The sequence below is a fragment of the Giraffa tippelskirchi genome, chromosome 10, assembly GCF_054371585.1.
Source record: "Giraffa tippelskirchi isolate mGirTip1 chromosome 10, T2T-mGirTip1v1.2.pri, whole genome shotgun sequence".
Classification (NCBI taxonomy): Eukaryota; Metazoa; Chordata; class Mammalia; order Artiodactyla; family Giraffidae; genus Giraffa; species Giraffa tippelskirchi.
The window spans coordinates 58,109,767-58,132,297 of NC_137284.1; the positions used below are offsets into that span (position 1 = coordinate 58,109,767).

General features: G+C 38.5%; 1 protein-coding gene across 23 annotated transcripts in view; it reads right to left on the reverse strand.

The window, feature by feature from the left end:
• Positions 1 to 22,531, reverse strand: part of SAMD9 (sterile alpha motif domain containing 9) — a 39,180-nt gene that overhangs the window by 12,880 nt on the left and 3,769 nt on the right. For 5 of the 23 annotated variants that reach the window (XM_081531417.1, XM_081531418.1, XM_081531429.1 and 2 more), the window contains exons 2-4: positions 22,147 to 22,279; positions 9,422 to 9,517; positions 3,769 to 4,011 (exon numbers count right to left, since the gene is read on the reverse strand). The gene's annotated coding sequence lies outside the window, so the exon portion shown is untranslated. Of the gene's footprint in view, positions 1 to 119; positions 163 to 3,768; positions 4,012 to 9,421; positions 9,591 to 22,146; positions 22,280 to 22,531 lie in introns of those variants that run through there. The other 18 variants (XM_081531424.1, XM_081531426.1, XM_081531435.1 and 15 more) reach the window with 8 other exon arrangements.

Here is a 22,531-nt window from a genome sequence, read left to right on the forward strand (position 1 = left end):
GTGTAGGCAACAATGCAACGCCACAAGAATTATGAATAATCAATGAAACATGACACCATCAAAGGAAACTAATAAAGCTCCAATAAATGACCCTAAAGAAATGAAAGTCAATGAACTACCTGATAAATACTTTCGCATAATCTTCATACAAAATTCTGTGAACTACAATAAAACACAGACAAACAAAATTAGTAAAACAATGAATGAACAAAATGAGAGGTTCAACAAAAAAACAAGAACCATTAAAAACAAACAGAAATCCTAGCACTGCAGCACACAATGATTAAACTGAAGAATTCAATAGAAAGCTTCAATAGCAGACTTGTCCAAGCAAAAGAATCAGTGAACTTGTGAAGACAATACATTTGAAATTCTCCATTCAGAGGAGCAAAAAAAAAAAAGAAAAAGAAAAAAGAATGAAAAAGAGTGAAAAAAAAGCCTACGTGCATTATCGAATACCATCAAATGTAACAATCCATTCATTGTTGTAATGCAAAGAAAGGAGAGGAAGAAAAAGGCAGAAGGGTTATTTAAAGAAATCATGGCTAATATGACCCAGCAATCCCACTGCTGGGCATACACACCAAGGAAACCAGAAATCAAAGAGACACATGTACCCCAATGTTCATTGCAGCACTGTTTACAATAGCTAGGACATGGAAGCAACCTAGATGTCCACTGGCAGACGAATGGATAAGGAAGTTGTGGTACATATACACAATGGAATATTACTCAATTATAAAAAAGAATGCATTTGAGTCAGTTCTAATGAGGTGGATGAAACTAGAGCCTATTATACAGAGTGAAGTAAATCAGAAAGAAAAACACAAATACAGTATATTAACACATATATACGGAATTTAGAAAGATGGTAATGACGACCCGATATGCAAGACAGCAAAAGAGACACAGATGTAAAGAACACACTTTTGGACTCGGTGGGAGAAGGCGAGGGTGGGATGATTTGAGAGAATAGCATTGAAACCTGTATATTACCATATGTGAAATAGTTGACCAGTTCAAGTTCAATGCATGAAGCAGGGCACTCAAAGCCAGTGCTCTGGAACAACCCAGAGGGGTGGGATGGGGAGGGAGATGGGAGGGGGGTTCGGGAAGGGGGGACACTTGTACACCGTGGCTGATTCATGTCAATGTTTGGCAAAACCCACAATATTGTAAAGTAATTAGCCTCCAATTAAAATTAAAAAAAAAAAGAAGTCACGTCTGTGAACTTCCCAGTTGTTGGGGGGGACAGTGTAGAGATTTGGACATTGAAGTTCCTGAAGCTCATAGATTTCCCCAAGAGTTTTGATACAAAAAGATCTTCTCTAAAACACATAATAAGACTAAAATCAAAGACAAAGAATTTTAAATGCAGCAAGAGAAAAAAAATCCCACATACACGGGAACGCACATAAGACTATCAACAGATTTCTCAGCAGAAATCTTACAAGCCAGTAGAGAGTGGGATGACATATTCAAAGTGCTGAAAGACAAGTGTTAACCATGAATACTTAAGAAACTTACAAGTTGTCTTTCGGAAATGAAGGAGAGATAAGGACTTTCCCAGACCAAAACAAGCAAACTGTAGAGTTATTCACCACTAAACCTATCTTACAAGAAATGCTAAAGGGAGGTCTTTGAGTTGTAACAAAAATATGCTGACAAATGAAAAGAACATAAAAGTATGAAACTTACTGTAATGGTGAGAATATAGTCAAATCCAGAACACTCTAATACTGTAATGGTGGTAGATAAATCACTTTTAACTCTGATATAAAAGTAAAAGATAAAAAATTTTAAAAATTAAATATTTAAATTTTAAAAATAACTGTGAGTAAAATAATGTGTTAATGGATACAATATGAATAAGAGATGTAAACTGTGGCATTAATAACACAAAATGTGGAGGGAGAAGTTAAGTTAAAGTGTAGAGTTTTTGTATGTGGGTGAAGTTAAGTTGTTATAAACTTAAAATAGACTGTTACATGTAAGCTTCGTGATTACCACAAGTAAAAAACCTATAGTAGATATACAAAGGGCTTCCCAGGTGGTTCCTAGTGGTAAAGAACCTGTCTGCCAATGCAGGAGACATAAGAGACGTGGGTTTGATCCCTGGGTCGGGAAGATCCCCTGGAGGGGGGCATGGCACCCACTCCAGTATTCTTGCCTGGAGAATCCCATGGACAGAGGAACCTGGTGGGCTACAGTCCATGGGGTTGCACAGAGTTGGACATGACTGAAGCAACTTAGCACACAAGCATGCACAGATATACAAAACATAAAAAGAAAGGAGTCAAAGAATACCTCTACAAAAAGTCATCAAATCACAAAGGAAGACAGCAAGAGAGGAAGAAAGAAACAAAGGAATTACAAAACAGCCAGAAAACAACAAACAAAATGGCAATAGCAAATCTTGTGTGCATGTGTGCTCAGTCACTCAGTCATGTCTGACTCTTTGCAACCCCGTGGACTGTAGACCACTAGGCTCCTCTGTTCATGGAATATTCCAGGCAAGAATATTGGACTGGGTTACCATTTCTTGCTCCAGGAGATCTTCCTGACCCTGGGATCAAATCCATGTCTCTTGCATCTCCTGAAGAGAGAGATTCTTTACCTCTTTACCTATTAATAATTACTTTAAATAAAAGAATTAAATTATCCAATCAAAAGATATAGTGTGTCCGAATGGATTAAAAAAAAATCAGATCCAACAGTGATATGCTGTCTTTTCAAGAGACTCATTTTAGACTTAAGGACCTACATGCACTGAAAGTGAAGGGATGGAAAGACATATTCTATGCAAATAGCAATGAGAAGAAGGCAGGAGTGGTTATAATTAGACAAGATAGACTTTAAGTCAAAATGGTCAAAAGAGACAAAGAAGGTTACTATATAATGGTAAAGCAGTCAATTCATCAAGATGATAATATATAATGCACCAAAATTTAGGTACTTCGGTGTACCTAAAAATAAAGCAAGTATTAGTAAAACTAAATGGGAGAAATAGGCATATACAATTATAGTAGGTGACTTCAATATCCCAGTTTTAACAATGGATAGATCATTCAGACAAAATAATCTATAAGGAAACAGCATACCTAAACAACACCATAGGTCAAATGGATCTAACAGACATATTCAGTACATTCCATCCAAGAGCAACAGCATACACATTCGTTCAACGTACACATGGAACGTTTTCCAGGATAGATCTTATATTAGTTCACAAAAGAAGTCTTAACAAATTGAAGAAGCTTGAAGTCCACATCAAGTATCTTTTCTGACCACAATGATATGAAACTAGAAATCAATAATAGAAGGAAAGTTGGATAATTCATAAATATATGGAAGTTAAATAACATACTTCTGACCAACCATTTGGTCAAAGAAGAAGTCAAAAAGGATATCAAAAAATATCTCAAGACAAATAAAAGTGGAAACACAACACACCAAAACTTATGAGATGCAACACAAACAGTTATAAGAGAGTAGTTAATAGTGACAAAGGCCTACATTATGAAAGATCTCAAATAAGCAGCCCAATGTTATACCTCAAGAACAAACTCAACCTAAAGTTCACAGAAGGAATGAAATAATAAAATCAGAGAAGGAATAAGTGAAATAGAACGTAGAAGAACCATGGAAAAGGTCATATTTTCTCACTGCCAGACCTCTGGACTGGGAGGACTGATGTGGGGCTCAGAATCTCACTCCCATGAGAAAACCTCTGTAATGTAATTATTTTCTTATCTGTGGGTCACCCACCTGGGGGGATGGGCTTTAGTTGTTGTTTCGTCTTTAGTTGTAGAGGATCTTTTCTAGTAGGTTTCGGTGTTTTTCAATGACGGTTGTTCTGCAGATAGTTCTTCAGATAGTGATTTGGGTGTGTTCAGGAGGTAAGCTTAGGGTCCTTCTACTCTACCATATGCAAAAGAAGATCTTTGTGTCATACCAAGTTTCTTAAAAATAGTTTGTATCTTGAAGCAGCAGGGCATGAAGGAAATAACACTGCAAAGAGAAAAGAAGACCAGCCAAATCAGTGACTGAAGCATCAATCTTCTCTTACTACTAAGAGCTATTGTTTTGTAACATCAACAAAATTGACAAACCTTGAGCTAGACTAAGAAACAAGTAGAGAAAACTCAAATATATAAAATTACAAATGAAAGAGAGCTGTTACAACTGATATCACAGAAATGCAAAGTATATTAAGAGACTACTGTGAACATTTATATGCTCCAAATTGGACAATGTAGAATAAATAAATAAATTCTTAGAAACATACAAACCATCAAGACTGAATCATGAATAAAGAATCTGAACAGACCAATGAGTAAGGAATTTGAATCAGTAACTGAAACCTCCCAGACCAATAATGAGTAAGCAGTTTGGATTAGTAATTGAAACCTCACAAAAAAGGAAAAATCTTGGACCTCATGGCTTCACCAGTGAATTCTGCCAAATATTTAAAGAAGAATTAATGTTAATTCTTCTTAAATTCTTCCAAAAAACAGAAAAGGAAGGAACAGTTATAAGTACATTTTATGAGGCCAGCTTAATGATGATACCAAGGCCAGTTAAGGACAGTACAAGAAAAAGGAAGTTACAGACCAATATCGCTGATGAACATAAATGTAAGAATCATCAACAAAATATAAGCAAATGAAGTTCAACAGAACATTATAAGCATTATAAAGATCATATATCATATATCATAATCAAATGGGATTTATCTCTGGGATGCAAGAATGGTTCAAGATATGCAAACCAATAAATGCAACATACCACATTAAAAGAATGAAGGATAAAAATCATATGATCATCTCAATAGATCCAGAAAGAGTATTTGATGAAATTCTTTACTTGTATTATATGATAAAAATGCAACAAATTAGGTATAGAAGGGTTAGGGGTTATTACTTAAATGCAATAAAGGCCATATATGACAATCTCATAGCTAACATCATACTCAGTAGTGAAAAACGGAGTGCTTTTCCTCTAAGATCAAGACAAGAATTCCCACTCTCAGCACTTTCCTTCTACATAAAACTAAACTCCTAGCCAGAGCAATTAGCAGAAAAAGAAATAAAGGCCTCCAAACAGGAAAAGGAAGAAGCAAAACTGTTTCTGTTTGCAATGATATCATACACATAAAACCTTGTGTGTGTGCTTAGTCGTTCAGTTGTGTCCGACTCTTTGCGACCACCAAGGAATGCAGGCCGCCAGGCTCCTTTGTCTGTGGGGATTCTCTAAGCAAGAATACTAGAGTGGGTTGCCATGCCCTCCTCTAGAGGATCTTCCCAACCCAGTGATTGGACCCAGGTCTCCTGCATTGCAGACAGATTCTTTACTATCTAGGCCTCCAGGGAAGCCCATAAAACCTTAGAAACTACCAAAAAAAAAAAGAAAAAGAAAACTATTAGAACAAAAAAACAAATTAGGAAAAGGTACAGGAGACAAAATCAATATTAAAAAGCTGCATTTCTATACACTAACAGTAAACAATCTGAAAAAAAATTAAAATGAGCTCACTTACAATAGCATAAAAATTACTCAGGGATACATTTGAAGAAGGAGGTGAAACATCCATACACTGAACACTGTGAAGCACTGATAAAAGAAACTGAAGAAGACACAAATAAATGGAAAGGTATCCTGTGTTATGGATTAGAAGAATATTATTAAAATATTTATACTACCCAAATCAATTAGAGATTCAATGCAATAGTTATAAAAATTCCAATGAAATTTTTCACAAAAATAGAAAATAAAAAGCCTAAAATTCATCCAGAACTACAAAAGACCCATGAAAAAGTGATCTTGAGTAGAAAAAACAAATTGATTAAAGACTTAACTCTAAGACCTGAAACCAAAACACTATAGATGAAAATAGAGGAAAATCTTCTTGACATCAGTTTGAGCGACAAGCTTTGGATATGACTCCAAAAACACAAATGATAAAAGCAGACACAGACAAATGGGACTGCATCAAACTAAAAAACTTCTGCACAGCAAAAGGATCAATCCACAGAATGAAAAGTCCCCCTGTGGAATGAGAGAAAATACTGGCAAACCATATCTCAGTTCAGTTCAGTTCATTTCAGTTCATTTCAGTCGCTCAGTCGTGTCCAACTCTTTGCGATCCCATGGACTGCCACACTTCAGGCTTCCCTGTCCTTCACCAACTCCCGGAGTTGGCTCAAACTCATGTCCATTGAGTCAGTGATGTCATCCAACCATCTCGTTCTCTGTTGCCCCCTTCTCCTCCAAAATACATAAGGAACTCAAACTACTCAATAGCAAGGAAACAAACAATCTTATTTGAAAAATAAACAAAGGACCCAAACAGACATTTCTCAAATGAAGACATACAAATGGCCAACAGATATAGGAAAAAAGTGTTTAACATCACTAATCATCAGGGAAATACAAATCAAAATCAAAAGGAGATAACCCCTCACACTTGTCAGATGGCTATTATTCAGAATAAAACTGATAACGAAAGCTGGTGAGGCTGTGGAAAAAACACTTGTACATTGCTAGTGGGGATGTAAAGTGGTACAGCCATTATGGAAAACAGTATGGAGATTCCTCAAAAAATTAAAAACAGAATTACTCTGTGATCCAGCAATCTCACTTCTGACTATATATCAGAAAGACATGAAATAAGTATTTTGAAGAGACTGTTGCACTCCCATGTGCATTGTAGCAAATAAACATATTTATAATAGCTGTGAGAAAGAAGGAGATCCTTCTATTTGTGACAATATAGATGAAACTGAAGGACATTATGCTACGCAAAATAAGCCAGAAAGAGAAAGACAGTTTACTGTATGAGCTCACTTATATGTGGAATCTAAGAAAACAACCACTTCCCCTTCAAAGTTGCACTCAGAGAACAGAGGTTACCAGGTGCTGGAGTGGGGAAGGGAGATGGGAAAATTGAAAGTGAGGGGAAGGACAACCATATTCTGCACAAATTGAAACAAGAAAAGCTGGAGTAGCCATACTTTTATCAGACAAAATATACTTTAAAAGAAAGACTACAACAAATGACAAGAAAAAAAGAACATTACATAAAGATAAATCAATTCAACAAGAAGAGGTAACAATTGCAAATATAGATGTACCCAACATGAAAAGAAAGTGTTAGTCGCTCAGTCGTGTCTGACTCTTTGCGACTCCATGGACTGTAGCCCACCAGGGTTCTCTGTCCATGGAATTCTCCAGGCAAGAATACGGGAGTGGGTAGCCATTCCCTTTTCCAAGGCATCTTCCTGACCTAAGGATTGAACCTGGGTCTCCTACATTGCAAGTGGATTCTTTACCGTCTGAGTCACCAGGGAAGCCCGACATAGGAACACCTAAATACATGCAGCAAATATTAACAAACATAAAGGAAGAAATTGAAACTAATACAACAGTATTATGGGACTTTAGCATCCCACTTATGTCAGTGGACAGATTATCCAGACAGAATATCAGTAGAGAAACATGGGCCTTATACAATATACTAGATGAGAAAGGATCATAAACATAATCAAGTGGGATTTATCCCAGCAATGCAGGAATGGTTCATATCTGTAAATCAATCAATGTGAAAGAACACATTAACAAGTTGAATAATAAAAATGATCTGATCAGCTCAAAAGATTCAATAAAAGCTTTTGACAATCCATTTATGATAAAAAAAAAACCTCTCAATATGGTGGACAAGGAGGGAACGTGTGCTGTGCTTAGTTGCTCAGTCGTGTCCGACTCTTTGCAACCCCATGGACTGTAACACGCCAGGCTGCTCTGCCCCTGGAATTCTTCAGGCAAGGATACTGGAGTGGGTTGCCAGGCCCTCCTCCAGGGGATCTTCCCGACCCAGGGAACATATGTCAACATAATAAGAACCATATATAACAAACCTACAGTCAAGATCAAACTAGTAGTGAAAAGCTGAAAGCATTTCCACTAAGATCAGGAACAAGACAAGGATGCCCACTCTTGCTACTTTTATTTAACATAGCACTGGAAATACTAGTGACGGCAATTAAACAGGAAAAAGAAATAAAAGTCATCCAAATTGGATATGAAGAAGTAAAACTGTCCTTGTTTTCAGATAACATAATACTATATATAGAAGATCCTAAAATGCCACCAAAAAACTATTAGAACTAATAAACGAATTCAGTAAAATTGCAGGATATACAGTTAATATATAGAAATCTGTTGTGTTTCTATATATTAACAACAAACTATCAGAAGAGAAATAAAGAAAACAATCCCATTTATACTTGCATCAAAAATAATAAATGCGTAGGAATGAATCTAAGGAGGTAAAAGACCTGTACGCTGGAAACCATGTGACACTGATACAACAAAACAGATGGAAAGATATACCATGTTCATTTACTGGAAGAATTAACATTGTTAAAATGGCCATGCTACCCAAGGCACTCTACAGATTCAATGCAATCCCTATCAAAAATATCAAAGGCATTTTCCACAGAGCTAGAACAAATAATTCTGAAGTTTGTATGGAACCATAAAAGACCCTGAACTATTTTTCTCTAATATAGTAGGAAGAAGAAAACACAGACATTTGAATGTTTCCTACACCAAAATACATGATTTTCCCATTGTATATGCAGATGAAATTTGCAAAAATAACTTTTCAATTCTATATACTTTACTAGAACTGTCCTGAGAATTTGCTTCTGAGCTTCTTAGCAACTAGTATTTAAAAAAAAGGAACTTATCTATTGATTGTTAGCTGATTGATCAAACCCATATATATTTATCAGCTGTAGGGTTAACTTTAGGGCTGGTTCGTTTTTCTAAAGGAAAAGGAAATTGAAGAGTAGGGTTTTAATCAGAACTGTATTTCCCTCACCCTCTTGTACTTTGGAGAAAATCAGACATAAACCCAAGATTTTTGCCAGGAAGGAGGAAGGCTGTTATAATTTCAAATACTTCCTGTAGTCTGTCTACATCTCTATCACTGTCTCTGTCTCTGTCTGTTTATAATACATATCATCTGACACTAATATCTGAGGATTTATCAGGGAGTTTTATTTTCTGGCAACTCCTTAGAGTAGATTAGTGGAAAGTACATTTTAAAATTTTCATCATACGTTGTTTTTGAAGATGCTGCTAATGCCTTGGGGGAGTTCATCAGTAAAAATACCTCTAAAGGAAAAGTGCCTTTAGTTTTCAACTGCATCTTTTATGGAATGCTGTGACTCCTTTTCAATTAATATAAAGCACACACTGTCACAGCACTGAACAGTTTAGGCTAAAAATATTTAGGCTTAAAATATTATTTTTAGAGTATATTTCAATTTTCTAATTGAGAAGTAGATTCCTTCCTACTCAATAAAATGTTGCTATAGATAGTAACAGTACTGTTAATAACAGATATTGTACTCACTCAGATTTTTCTTGCAAAATTCTTCTACATAAACGACAGGAAAATCATGTATTTCAGTGTAGGAGGCATTCAAACGTCTGTGTTTTCTTCTTCCTGCTAGGTTAGAGAAAAATGTTTTTTTTTCAGTCAGGTTTTTATGCACGTTTCTCCTCTGCTTCCACTTCCGTCTGAGCTCTAACTGGCTCAGAAATGGCAGAGTGTTTCTCAGTATGGGTGTGTGCTGAAACTGGAAGGTGAGGAGAAGGAAGTCTGCACACTTGATTTCAGTTTCGTTTTCCGAGATCTGCGTTGACTGAAGTGACTTTTTTTTCTCTCTCTGAAAGGAGTCCTTTGGTTACTCAAAAGCCATTACTCATCCACCCTTCTGGTGTGTGTGTGGTTAGAATTCAAAGGTTAAAATCTGTTCTTTGCTTGAGACTTTTGAGGGCTGCCAAGAGCCCAGAACCCGAGTAGGACTTTAAGCTGGCATTTCACTGGCCTTCTTGGGGGCACTATCCATCTGTCTCTGTTTTCCCAAAGAGAATGTAAAGGAATGGCTTTCAGGGGCTTCTTGGAGCTCCCTAGGGACTTCTCAGGTGGCATTAGTGGTAAAGAACCCACCTACAGTGCAGGAGACAAGAGATGTGGGTTCGATCCCTGAGCAGAGAAGATCCCTTGGAGGAGGAAATGGCAACCCACTCCAGTATTCTTGCCTGGAGAAGCTCATGAATAGAGGAGCCTGGTCAGTTACAGTCCATGGGGTTGCAAAGAGATGGACATGAATAAGCGACTTAGCACGTTCATGTTCACATGAATGCTAAAGCCCTCCAGGTTAGCTCTGCAGAGCAGACCAGGGTAGGGCCCCCAGTGGCCACCCTGCTGGGATTCATCTTTTCTAACGTCTGACTCAGTGACAGGCACAGAACTGCCTGAGAGTGGCAAAGATAGTTAGCATTTAAAAAATTAAAAGCAAGTGGTGGGGCTTCCTTGGAGGCTCAGTGGTAAAGAATCCACCTGTCAATGCAGGAGACACAGTTTCGATCCCTGGTCTGGGAAGATTCCCCACACTGCAGAGCAACTAAGCCCGTGTACTGCAACTACTGAGCCCATGCTATAGAGTCCATGAGCTGCAACTACTGAGCTCACGTTCTGCAACTGCTGAAGCCTGTATGCCCCAGAGCCTGTGCTCCACAACAAGACAGGCCACCACAATGAGAAGCCGGAGCACCTCAACTAGAGACAGTAGCTCCAGCTCATGGTGACTAGAGAACCAGCGCACAGCAATGAAGACCCAGTGCAACCAAAAACAATTAAAATTTCTAAAAAGCAAAAAAAAAAAAAAATTAAATCACAAGTGTTAACATGTATTGCTGCTGCTGCTGCTGCTAAGTCGCTTCAGTCGTGTCTGACTCTGTGTGACCCCATAGATGGCAGCCCACCAGGCTCCGCCATCCCTGGGATTCTCCAGGCAAGAATACTGGAGTGGGTTGCCATTTCCTTCTCCAGCGCATGAAAGGGAAAAGTGAAAGTGAAGGCGCTCAATCGTGTCCAACTCTTAGCGACCCCATGGACTGTAGCCCACCAGGCTCCTCCGTCCATGGGATTTTCCAGGCAAGAGTACTGGAGTGGGGTGCCATTGCCTTCTCCATAACATGTATTATGTGAACTCAATTAGCTTTTGGCTTCCACATTCAGAGTGGCTTCGTATGTTTTTTAAGCATTTATTGGGCATATACTATGTACTGGGCACTGTTCTAAGTGCTTTCTATCACTCATTTCCTCTTCACCACAATCCTCTGAGGTAGATGCTACTACTATTTCCATTTTACAGCTGAAGAAACTGAGGCACAAACTGTTAAACAATCTCTCTCTCTCCCCCCTTCCCTCCCTCCTTCTTTCTCTCCAGTATGTACTAGTGGTTTTGTTTCTCTGGAGAACCTTGCCTAACACAAACAGGTTACAAAAATTAACTGATGCTCTGCTTTCCAGTCTCAGTTTTATTCCCCTGTCTTGTCTCATTGCTCAGATTCCCTGTGAAGCCAGGTTCCAGTTCTTTAGCGTGTGCAATCCTTCTCATCTATCCTGTGTCTCTCTCCTCATGTTGCCTCTCTGACTACCCAGAAGTGCTTCTCTGATTCTTTATTAGACTGTTTCCCCGTTAAGGAGGAGGATTTCAACCTAGTTGTCCTCTCCCTTGAAATTGTAATACTACAGATATACTGCATGCGTTTATGTGTATCTGTGCCTTATACATAAACAAGGGCATCAAAGGTCATCAGGGAACTGCAAATTCAAACAATGAAATACACATCTATTAGAATGGCCAAAATCTGCTAACACCACCAAAGGCTAGTGAGGATGTTAGAGCAACAGGAACTCTCGTTTATTGCTAGTGGGAATGCAAAATGGTGCAGCCACTTTGGAAGACAGTTTGGTGATCTCTTACAAAACTAAACCTTCTCTTACCATATGACCTAGCAATCACATTCCTTGGTATTTACCCAGAAGAGCTGAAAACTTGTGTCTACACAAACACCTGTACGCAAAAGCTTATAGCAGCTTTGTTCATGAATGCCAAAGCTTGGAGGCAACCAAGATATCCTTTAGCAGGTGAATGGATAAATAAACTGGTACATTCAGACAATGGAATCTTCATTCAGTGCTGAAAAGAAGTGGCCTATCAAGCAATAAAAAGATATGAAGGAAATTTAAATGCATATTACTTAGTGAAAGTAGTTAATCTTAAAAGGCTACATACTATATGATTCCAACTATATGGTATTCTGGAAAAGGCAAAACTTTGGAGACAGCAAAAAGATCAGTGTTTGCCAGGAGTTTGGGAGGAGTGAGGAATAAATTGGTAGAGCATACGGGATTTTTATGACAATGAAATTATTCTATATGACACTATAATGGTTGATATATGTCATTACATACGTATTTGCCAAAACCCATAGAAGATACAACACCAAGACTGAACTATAAGCAGAACTATGGAGTGTGGCTGATGATGTGTTAATGTAAGTTCATCAGTTGTAACAAATGTGTTACTCCGGTGAGGGATGTTGATAGTGGGGAAGATTGTATTAATATATATGTGGAAGCAGAGGGTAGTTGGGAAATCTCTGTATCTTCTTCTCAATTTTGCTATGAACCTACAGTCAGCAAAAACAAGACCAGGAGCAGACTGTGGCTCAGATCATGAACTGCTCATTGCCAAATTCAGACTTAAATTGAAGAAAGTAGGGAAAACCACTAGACCATTCAGGTATGACCTAGGTCAAATCCCTTACGAGTATACAGTGGAAGTGAAAAATAGATTTAAGGGACTAGACCTGATAGACAGAGTGCCTGATGAACTATGGACAGAGGTTCATGACATTGTACAGGAGACAGGGATCAAGAAAATCCCCACGGAAAAGAAATGCAAAAAAGCAAAATGGCTGTCTGAGGAGGCCTTACAGATAGCTGGGAAGAGAAGAGAAGCGAAAAGCAAAGGAGAAAAGGAAAGATATTCTCATCTGAATGCAGAGTTCCAAAGAATAGCAAGGAGAGATAAGAAAGCCTTCCTCAGTGATCAGTGCAAACAAATAGAGGAAAACAACAGATTGGGAAAGACTAGAGACCTCTTCAAGAAAATTAGAGATACCAAAGGAACATTTCATGCAACGATAGGCTCGATAAAGGACAGAAATGGTATGGACCTAACAGAAGCAGAAGATATTAAGAAGAGGTGGCAAGAATACACAGAAGAACTGTACAAAAAAGATCTTCACGACCCAGATAATCACGATGGTGTGATCACTCACCTAGAGCCAGACATCCTGGAATGGGAAGTCAAGTGGGCCTTAGAAAGCATCACTACGAACAAAGCTAGTGGAGGTGATGGAATTCCAGTTGAGCTATTTCAAATCCTCAAAGGTGATGCTGTGAAAGTGCTGCACTCGATATGCCAGCAAATTTGGAAAACTCAGCAGTGGCCACAGGACTGGAAAAGGTCAGTTTCGTTCCAATCCCAAAGAAAGGCAATGCCAAAGAATGCTCAAACTACTGCACAATTGCACTCATCTCACATGCTAGTAAAGTAATGCTCAAAATTCTCCAAGCCAGGCTTCAGCAATACGTGAACCGTGAACTTCCAGATGTTCAAGCTGGTTTGAGAAAAGGCAGAGGAACCAGAGATCAAATTGCCAATATCCGCTGGATCATCGAAAAAGCAAGAGAGTTCCAGAAAAACATCTATTTCTGCTTTATTGACTATGCCAAAGCCTTTGACTGTGTGGATCACAATAAACTGTGGAAAATTCTGAAAGAGATGGGAATACCAGACCATCTGACCTGTCTCTTGAGAAACCTGTATGCAGGTCAGGAAGCAACAGTGAGAACTGGACATGGAACAACAGACTGGTTCCAAATAGGAAAAGGAGTATGTCAAGGCTTTATATTGTTACCCTGCTTATTTAACTTATATGCAGAGTACATCATGAGAAACGCTGGGCTGGAAGAAACACAAGCTGGAATCAAGATTGCCGGGAGAAATATCAATAACCTCAGATATGCGGATGACACCACCCTTATGGCAGAAAGTGAAGAAGAACTAAAGAGCCTCTTGATGAAGGTGAAGGAGGTGAGTGAAAAAGTTGGCTTAAAGCTCAACATTCAGAAAACTAAGATCATGGCATCTGGTCCCATCACTCCATGGGAAATAGATGGGGAAACAGTGGAAACAGTGTCAGACTTTACTTTTTTGGGCTCCAGAATCACTGCTGATGGTGACTGCAGCCATGAAATTAAAAGACGCTTACTACTTGGAAGGAAGGTTATGGCCAACCTAGATAGCATGTTTAAAAGCAGAGACATTACTTTGCCAACAAAAGTCCGTCTAGTCAAGGCTATGGTTTTTCCAGTGGTCATGTATAGATGTGACAGTTGGATGGTGAAGAAAGCTGAGTGCCGCAGAATTGACGCTTTTGAACTGTGGTGTTGGAGAAGACTCTTGAGAGTCCCTTGGACTGCAAGGAGATCCAATCAATCCATCCTAAAAGAGATCAATCCTGGGTGTTTATTGGAAGGTCTGATGTTGAAGCTGAAGCTCCAATATTTTGGCCACCTCATGCGAAGGGTTGACTCATTGGAAAAGACCCTAATGCTGGGTAGGATTGGGGGCGGGAGGAGAAGGGGATGACAGAGGATGAGATGGTTGGATGGCATCACCGACTCGATGAACATGGGTTTGGGTAGACTCCGGGAGTTGGTGATGGACAGAGAGGTCTGGCGTGCTGCAATTCATGGGGTCGCAGAGAGTTGGACACGACTGAGTGACTGAACTGAACTGAAAACTGCTCCAAAAATGAGGTCTAGTTTAAAGAAAGGCCTGATTTTGTTTTTCTTTTTTTGCTTCTAAGAAGCAATTTCTACTCCTTGGAGGTAAGTTGAGAATGCATGATCTAGATGTGCATATACTGTTTGCCTGGATTCCTCCTGACTTCACCCACCCTGCTGATTCAGTCCTGCTGTTGCATATGAATTTCTTGGGCCAACTGTTTCCTGAAACAGTCCTGTAGAAAACGGAACCAGTTATGTCTGTCCATCTGAGGGGGTAGACTCTGCTGGTGAATTCTGATGATATCCAGCTCCTCCTCTTCTCCTGCACTCTAAGATCTCAGTCTGGTTCTTCAACCATCAGCCTTTTCTTTCTGGGAGTCAGCCTCTGAATAATCCTGGGATGTGACCTGTCTCACTGGTGGTCATGATCTATATTTGAGAGGAATTCTTTGATATAGATCAGGGGAAGTTACTTCTCCCTTCCAGGCCTTCTTTTAAACTCTTTGTTGGAGTGAGGTTTTGTTATCTTTAAAAAATTAATCCAAAGAATGAGGTTCCCTTTCTTAAGAGTGTTCAAAGTTAAGCTCCCTGGATACTATCTGATCAGGGTTTCTCTTTTAACTCATTTGGGGTCCTTATGCACTAATAAAATTGTTATAATACAGCAAGTACAGAAAAATCAGTCATGATCTAGAAATGCTCTGTAGAATAGCTCATGCTTTCATTCCATGCTCTTGTTTTTATATAAAATTTTTCTTAGGAACAAACCCACCAAAAGTTTTACATTTGATCATGTTCCTCTTTTTCTCAGATGAAGGAAGTATTGCCATATTACAATACCAAGAAGCCTCTTAGCTCATGAGAGGATTTTTGCAAGCGTCCGGAGTACATTACTCTTGTTGTTATTGATTCAGAGTAATTAGGACTGAGAGTCATTGGGGGGGGGGTGTTATTTGTTATTGTTTAAAAACTTTTAAAAACATGTATTCGTTTATTTTTGGCTGTGCTGGGTCTTTGCTGCAACGCGTGGGCTTTCTCGAGTCCTGGTGTGCAGGCTTCTCATTGTGTGGCTTCTCTTGTTGCGGAGCATGGTCTCTAGGGCACAAGGACTTAGTAGTTGTGTCTCACTGGCTCCAGAGGGTGGGCTCAGTAGTTGTGGGGCACGGGCTTAGTTACCCCAGGGCATGTGAAGTCTCCCTGGGCCAGGAATCAAACCTGTGTCCCCTGCATTGGCAGGTGGATTCTTAACCACTGGACCACCAGGGAAGTCCTAGTATTTTTAAGACTACTATTTATAGTATATTTTTCTAATTAAAAGACTAATATGTGTCCAATTAAAAAATCAGAAACAACTAGGAAAAAAAAAAGAAAAACAAGATCTACCTGACTTCTATCTCTTGTTCACAGTTATTAACATTTTTGGTATACAATCTCACTCTTTTATAATCTCTCAGCAAAATATTTGCCAACAGTAGAAGCATGTGTCATAATATTTTGTTCTCCCACTCATCGAATTATAGCTTCTGTTTCCTCACATCATGAACTAGACTTTTACAGCACAATTTCTTTGCAAAATTTTAAATACAAAGTAAACAGGACAGTATAATGAACACTGTATTCATCACTCAGCTTCAGAGCTATTAACTTTCTGCTATTCTCCCTCTCTTTTTTACATTCAGTTAACTCTTATTTCATCTATACTTGCCCTGAGATAAAACTGGAGTGCACATATATTAAATGTAAAATTTTAACAAACCACTCCAATCTAGACAAAGAACATTTCTGTTACCCCATGTCCCTTTTCAGTCACTACTAACCCCCTCCAGAGGAAACCATTCTTCTTAGGTGGCGCTAGTGGTAAAGAATCCTCTTGCCAATGCAGGAGATATAAGAGACATAGGTTGGATCCCTGGGTCAGGAAGATCCCCTGGAGGAGGGCATGGCAACCCACTCTAGTACTCTTGCCTGGAGAATCCCATGGACAGAGGAGCCTGGCAGGCTATAGTCCACAGGTCGCAAAGAGTCAGACACAATTGATGTGACTTGGCAAGTGTGTGCGTGCGCACGCGCACACACACACACTCGCAGATTAGCTTAACCTTATGTGAGAATTGAAATACTAGAATCATATAGAATATTCTCCTCTGTGACTGGCTTCTCTTATTCAATATAATGTCATTGAGATTGGTCTAAATGTTGCATGTATCCATAGCTTGTTTCTTTTTATTGTTGAATAGTATTCTGTTTTATTAACATGCCACACTTTGTTTATCCAATTTTCTTTTAATAGACATTTGAACTATTTCCATTTTTGGCAGTCATGCAGAAAGCTGCTATGACTATTTCTGCACAAGTCTTACGCAGACATGTATGTTCACTTCTCTTAGGTAAACAGCTCTGGCAAGGAATTGCTGGATCAAATATCAATAGCTGCGTGTTTAACTTTTTAAGAAACTGTCAAGCCTTCATGCAAACTCGTACCAGAAGCAATACTCTTTAAGGCGTGGTATCTTCACATCAGATCCCTCTATCAGTCAAAGTGAAATAAGGAACTGGTGTAATCTCACCTGGTAAGTTTAGGAATAAAGAAATAATGATACTCAGCATATCCGTATCAAGAGTCTGAGGCTGCCAAACATCGCAATTTTACCCTACCACATCTGTGAGTAAAAGGTGTTTTAGTTTAATTGGTACCCAAACTATATGGCCTGATGTTAGAACTGACTAATATGTTCTCACCGTCTTACGAAGGGTCAAATATGACACTCAGTGTTTATATTTTTACAATAGCTACAAGGAACATCATTTCAGAACTTATAAGATGAGCCAGCAAAGTCAATCTGCTTTATATATATTGAGTGGATAGATGGAAAGTTAATACAAGTAGTTGAAACAACAAAATAAAGTGACATTATGAGGATCACATATGGATATTGTGTCCTACCAGGTAGCTCTTGCTCCTTTGCACACAATGAATATCGTTTAAATAATAGGAGACCATGTGGATATTTCCTATTAACTCTCTAACTATTTCTTACTAATTTCTTCTTTGTGGATGGACTTATAAATTGTGTGCCATGACTCATTTGAATGCTGCTTTCCATTTTTCTAAGGCTGTAAGAACACAATTAATCTTCCTATGGCTATTTATATCCAATGCATGTCTTCAGTCTTTTGGACACATAAGGCTCCTTGAAGAGTCGACCACATTCAGGAACTGGCTTATATCCTATGAGCAATAGATAATTATTGCCAACTGTCCACTGGGAATGCCCAGTTTTCCCACAGAGAGTAGGTATATTTGGACGATAGAGTCTCTATTCCACAGGCTGTTAAAAAAAAAAGATTGGCTAAACTCAGAGCACACAGGTACGCTTTATTTACTCAACGGTTACTCAGCTTTAAGCAGAGACCTCTGACGTCTCTTAAAAAATACCTCCCTGGTGGTCTGGTGGTTAGAACTCTGCACTTTCACTGCCGGGGTCTGGGTTCTATCCCTGGTCAGGGAACTAAGATCTCCAAAGCTGCACGGTGCAGCCAAAAAAAATTTTTCTTCCCCTTTGTTCCATGTCTCTTTGTTAAGAGTCTTTTTGGTAACCTAAAATACTATTCACATGATTTAAAATCCCACATTGGCTGTGCATTTCTTATCATAGCTATTTCCACACTAATATACCAATTATTCCTTCAGAGTGATATCAAGCTTACTGTAAGTTTTTGTCTAAGCCAGTCTCCTTTTATTTAGTCAAGTGTTTTGAGGAAATATTGGGAGTATTGTTAATGCTGGAAAATAGAATGATTGTTCCCTAAAGAATTTGCTGATCCAAATGGTCTGTATTTATCTATCCTTCAGAGGTATTGTGATGTGGCTTCATAGTGATTAGTAGAAGCCAACCATGTTTAAAGATATTCTGGCTCTTAGATAACTCATGCATATTTGGTATTCAGGAATGATATTTATTTTCTCAAATAAAAATGAAAAAATAAAACATTCAAATGGTTTGAGGAAACATTCTGGGGTATAATTTTTTTTTTCAATTTATACTTAACTTAGGTATGAGTAATGAACTAAAAAAAAAAAAAAACTGTCCATCCAGTTGTTCATTTCCTTGTTTTCAGTGTGATAATTAGTTTTCCAACTATTGGAAAAATATTGTTTCTATTTAAAATCATATAAACTGATGTACCTATAACATATCTAAATGTGAAGGTGAGTATTGGAAAAGGGATAAACAATACAGTTTGAGAAAACTAAGGTTATATGTTTAGGAGAAGGGGATTGAAATAGACTATCAGTGAATAAAGGACTTTAAACAAAGACTGAAATGGAGTGACAAAGATAGTTATTTAAATTCAAAAAGGTCTTGGCAAACTTGGTAAACCACACCCATCTTAGATCAACAAAGCAATATTCATTTAGTGCTTCACAAAAATAAATTGCCTTCATGACTGAATAAACAAAATGTGGTATATTCATACAATGGAATTTATTTGACAATAAAAAGAAATGAAATCATGATAACATAACATGGATGAACCTTGAAAACATTATGCAAAAATGAAAGGAGCCATTTACAAATAAACATATATCATGTGATTGCAGTTGTATGAAATGTCCAAAATAGGCAAATCCATAGAGACAGAGAGTAGATTGGTAGTTGCCAAGGGCTGGAGGGTAGGGTAAATGGTGACTGACTGCTAATGGGTACAGGATTTTTAAGGATGTGATGAGAATGTTCTAAAATTGATTGTACACAACTCTATGGATATACCAAAAACCACTGACTTGTATAACTTACAAGGGAGAATTTTATAGTATGTGAATTATCTCATTCTAATAAGAGCCTCCTAAGTGCCAGATACATATCAATAACTTACGCTATTCAATTTAATCCTTATCAGATGCTTGCAAACAAAGTTTATTCTCACTTAACAAATGAGAAAACAGAGTTCTAACTTAACTGTGTAACTCACTCAGCGGAGGACTGGCACTGCTGGCCTTGCCTTCTAAGCCTATTTTCTAAGTATAAGCCTGTTCCATCGGCTGTCCTGCTTCACCTTGTTTCCAGAGTTTTCTACTTTAGCTCCTCAGTGAGCTAGACTCAGGGGGTCTCTGCATTATCCTCTGCTCTTTTAACTGCTCTGGCTATTCCAGCCAGACAGACCTTACTCTGGAGATGCTCTTATTCTCCACAGACCTGCCCTGCCCAGGTCTGAGGCACTATCTTCTCTTAGCCAGTGTCTTCTCTCAGTAAGCTACCCACCCGTAGCTTCTCTGGGCACCCCCAAAAACTGTAAAGAAAAGTTCTAGGTTTTCTCTCCTGTTTGAGCCAATGATTATAGCATTTGCCTCTGGCCCAGAACTCTGCAAGAAACAGCCCAGGAAGGATTTCCCGCTTACAGGCTATTACTTGCCTGGAGACACTGTGTGTGTGTGTCTGTGCACACTGGCATGTGTATGTGTGCATGTGTAATGTGGGGATGGTGGGAGTGATCTTTTTTTTTTTTTTTTCGCCACCTAACAGGGAGACAGGCTCTTTCTTGCTTTCTCCTTCATTGTTTGAATTCTCCTAGGAATTCTCTCCAGGGAGATGGAATAGAGTGACTGACAACTATTCTTCCCAAGCCAGTTTTTTTTTAAATCCTTTGCACTATCTCAAAGCTTCCCCCATTATTCAAAAATGAAGACCCTTTATAACATCACCAAATTTCTCAACTGCCCACTCTTATGATGGGAGCTGAGAAGATACATACCGAGTTGAAGCTACTATATATTTGGTAACGCTTTCACATGAATTTTGCATTCTCTCAATTATTTGAGCAGCTTATATGGTCGCTGATCCATATTTGGTTTGGAGTGATATATTGTACTTAATTCAAGGTGACAATAATTTGAGTAAAAAGGTCTTACAGTGCTTTGATATAACTCCTTGGCCCATCACTGTCTTCAACCTTTTTTTCAATGATGGTTTCTTAGTGTTTATACAGAACTTTCATCTAGTTGACTGAGGCTTACAAAGTCCTTTCATGAACATTACCTGATCAGATTTACGTTCTGGAGTGTTGGTGTATTTTTTAAACATGAGAGACGTTTATGTTTGGCAAGACTATACAGTGTAAGTAAAGGGGGTGGGGGGGAGTTGTGATCAGGAAAACTATTTCATAATTAAATTATGTCTCCTCTCAGCTAATCTGTTTTATCGTTCATTGTGCGTATAGGGCAATTGGACCAGAACCAGTGTTGTCTTGTTTGTTGCTTGTTTTTGCTTTGCTTCTGCAAAAGAAATGCACTTGAAGCATCTATGTCTAAAATGGGTAAAGGGGGAGCTGCTCCTGGAGCTGGGGAGAAGAATTATAGTTTACCTTCTTTATTCTGTTCTGGGAAAGTTTTGAATCCAGAATTCTCTTTATGAGTACTTACTCTCAGGATCCATTCCCTAAAGTCTTTTATTTTTCCTCTTTGGGAGTGGTGAGCAGGAAGGATCAAACTAACAGCTTTAGTGGTCAGAACCAGTGCCCACCCCCACCTTTAGGAGACTGGGACTCAGCAGCCTGAAGGAACTCATGCCTCCAGGAAAGGATGTTCCCAGTCCCGGCCAGAGCCTAGCAGGCATATGCCTAGCTCTGATGTTCTTTCGGACTGAAACTACAAAGCTAGCTAGTTTCATTTTCTAGGACTGTGTTTAACTACATTAAAATTATGTAATTCTTCTCATAGTCTTTACACAAGCTAATTGTAAAGGAAAGCTATGAGTAAACTGTTGATTAAACTTTGGAGGTTTTCATCTTTAACTAGATGTAAACTTTTGATAGGGCTGTCCTGGTGGCTCAATGGTAAAGAATCCAGGAGATTAGGGTTTGATCCCTGGGTTGGGAAGATCCTCTGGAGAAGGAAATGGCAACCCACTCCAGTATTCTTGGCCTGGGAAATCCCATGGACAGAGGAACCTGGGGAGTTACAGTCCATGGGGTCACAAAAGAGTTGGACACGGCTTAGTGACTAAACAACAATGGCAACAACAAAGACTTTTGATACCATCTTGAGTTACGTCGGACAGAGTTTTGCATAGCTGCATGTAGTCACAATTTTCTACACGGTTTGGTTCACTTGAACTCTTGACCTTCTGACCTAAATTTTACTTAGGTCTTCTAGCCTCATCTCCAGAGCCTTCCACCATCAGAAACATTCTGCCCCTTGCTTGCTGGGAGGTTTCTTTTTTTAAACAGTGGCATCTGGCGATGTGTATATGAAAGCAATGAGATCTCTCATTCCTTTTAGAATCATTTTGTTAGAAATGGCTTATGTACACTTCAAAGTATATTCATTTCCAAAGTTATGCTTTAGTTTTTAGAATTAGTTTTTAAAGATAGCTTTTAAAGAAAGTTGATGAAACAGATATCTTTAATTCTTAGAAACTTACCAGGGCTTTTCTGAAAACTCCTCCTTTTCACATCAGCAACTTGAAATAGGTCTTCAAGAGGTTCTTCGATCTCCTGCTGTTAGATGAGCTGCATTTTCTTGTGAATTTACAGGACTTACAATCCAGAAGGCATCTATGAGAAGCAGAGGTGTGAGAAGAGAAGACCTAGTCATTGTCCAACTTTACCTGAGGATATATTTGTTGAGAACTTATTACATTAAAAAATCACAACAAAATTAAAATGCAATTGATTGGACTGTTGCTAGAAATTGTTTGTGGGACAGATTTTCCCTTTAACTTTTTCCTAGAAAATTTTTCAAGAGTAGAAAATTTAAAAGCACATCCTTCAGCTACATGGCATCTCTTCCTATATGTAAATACTTTT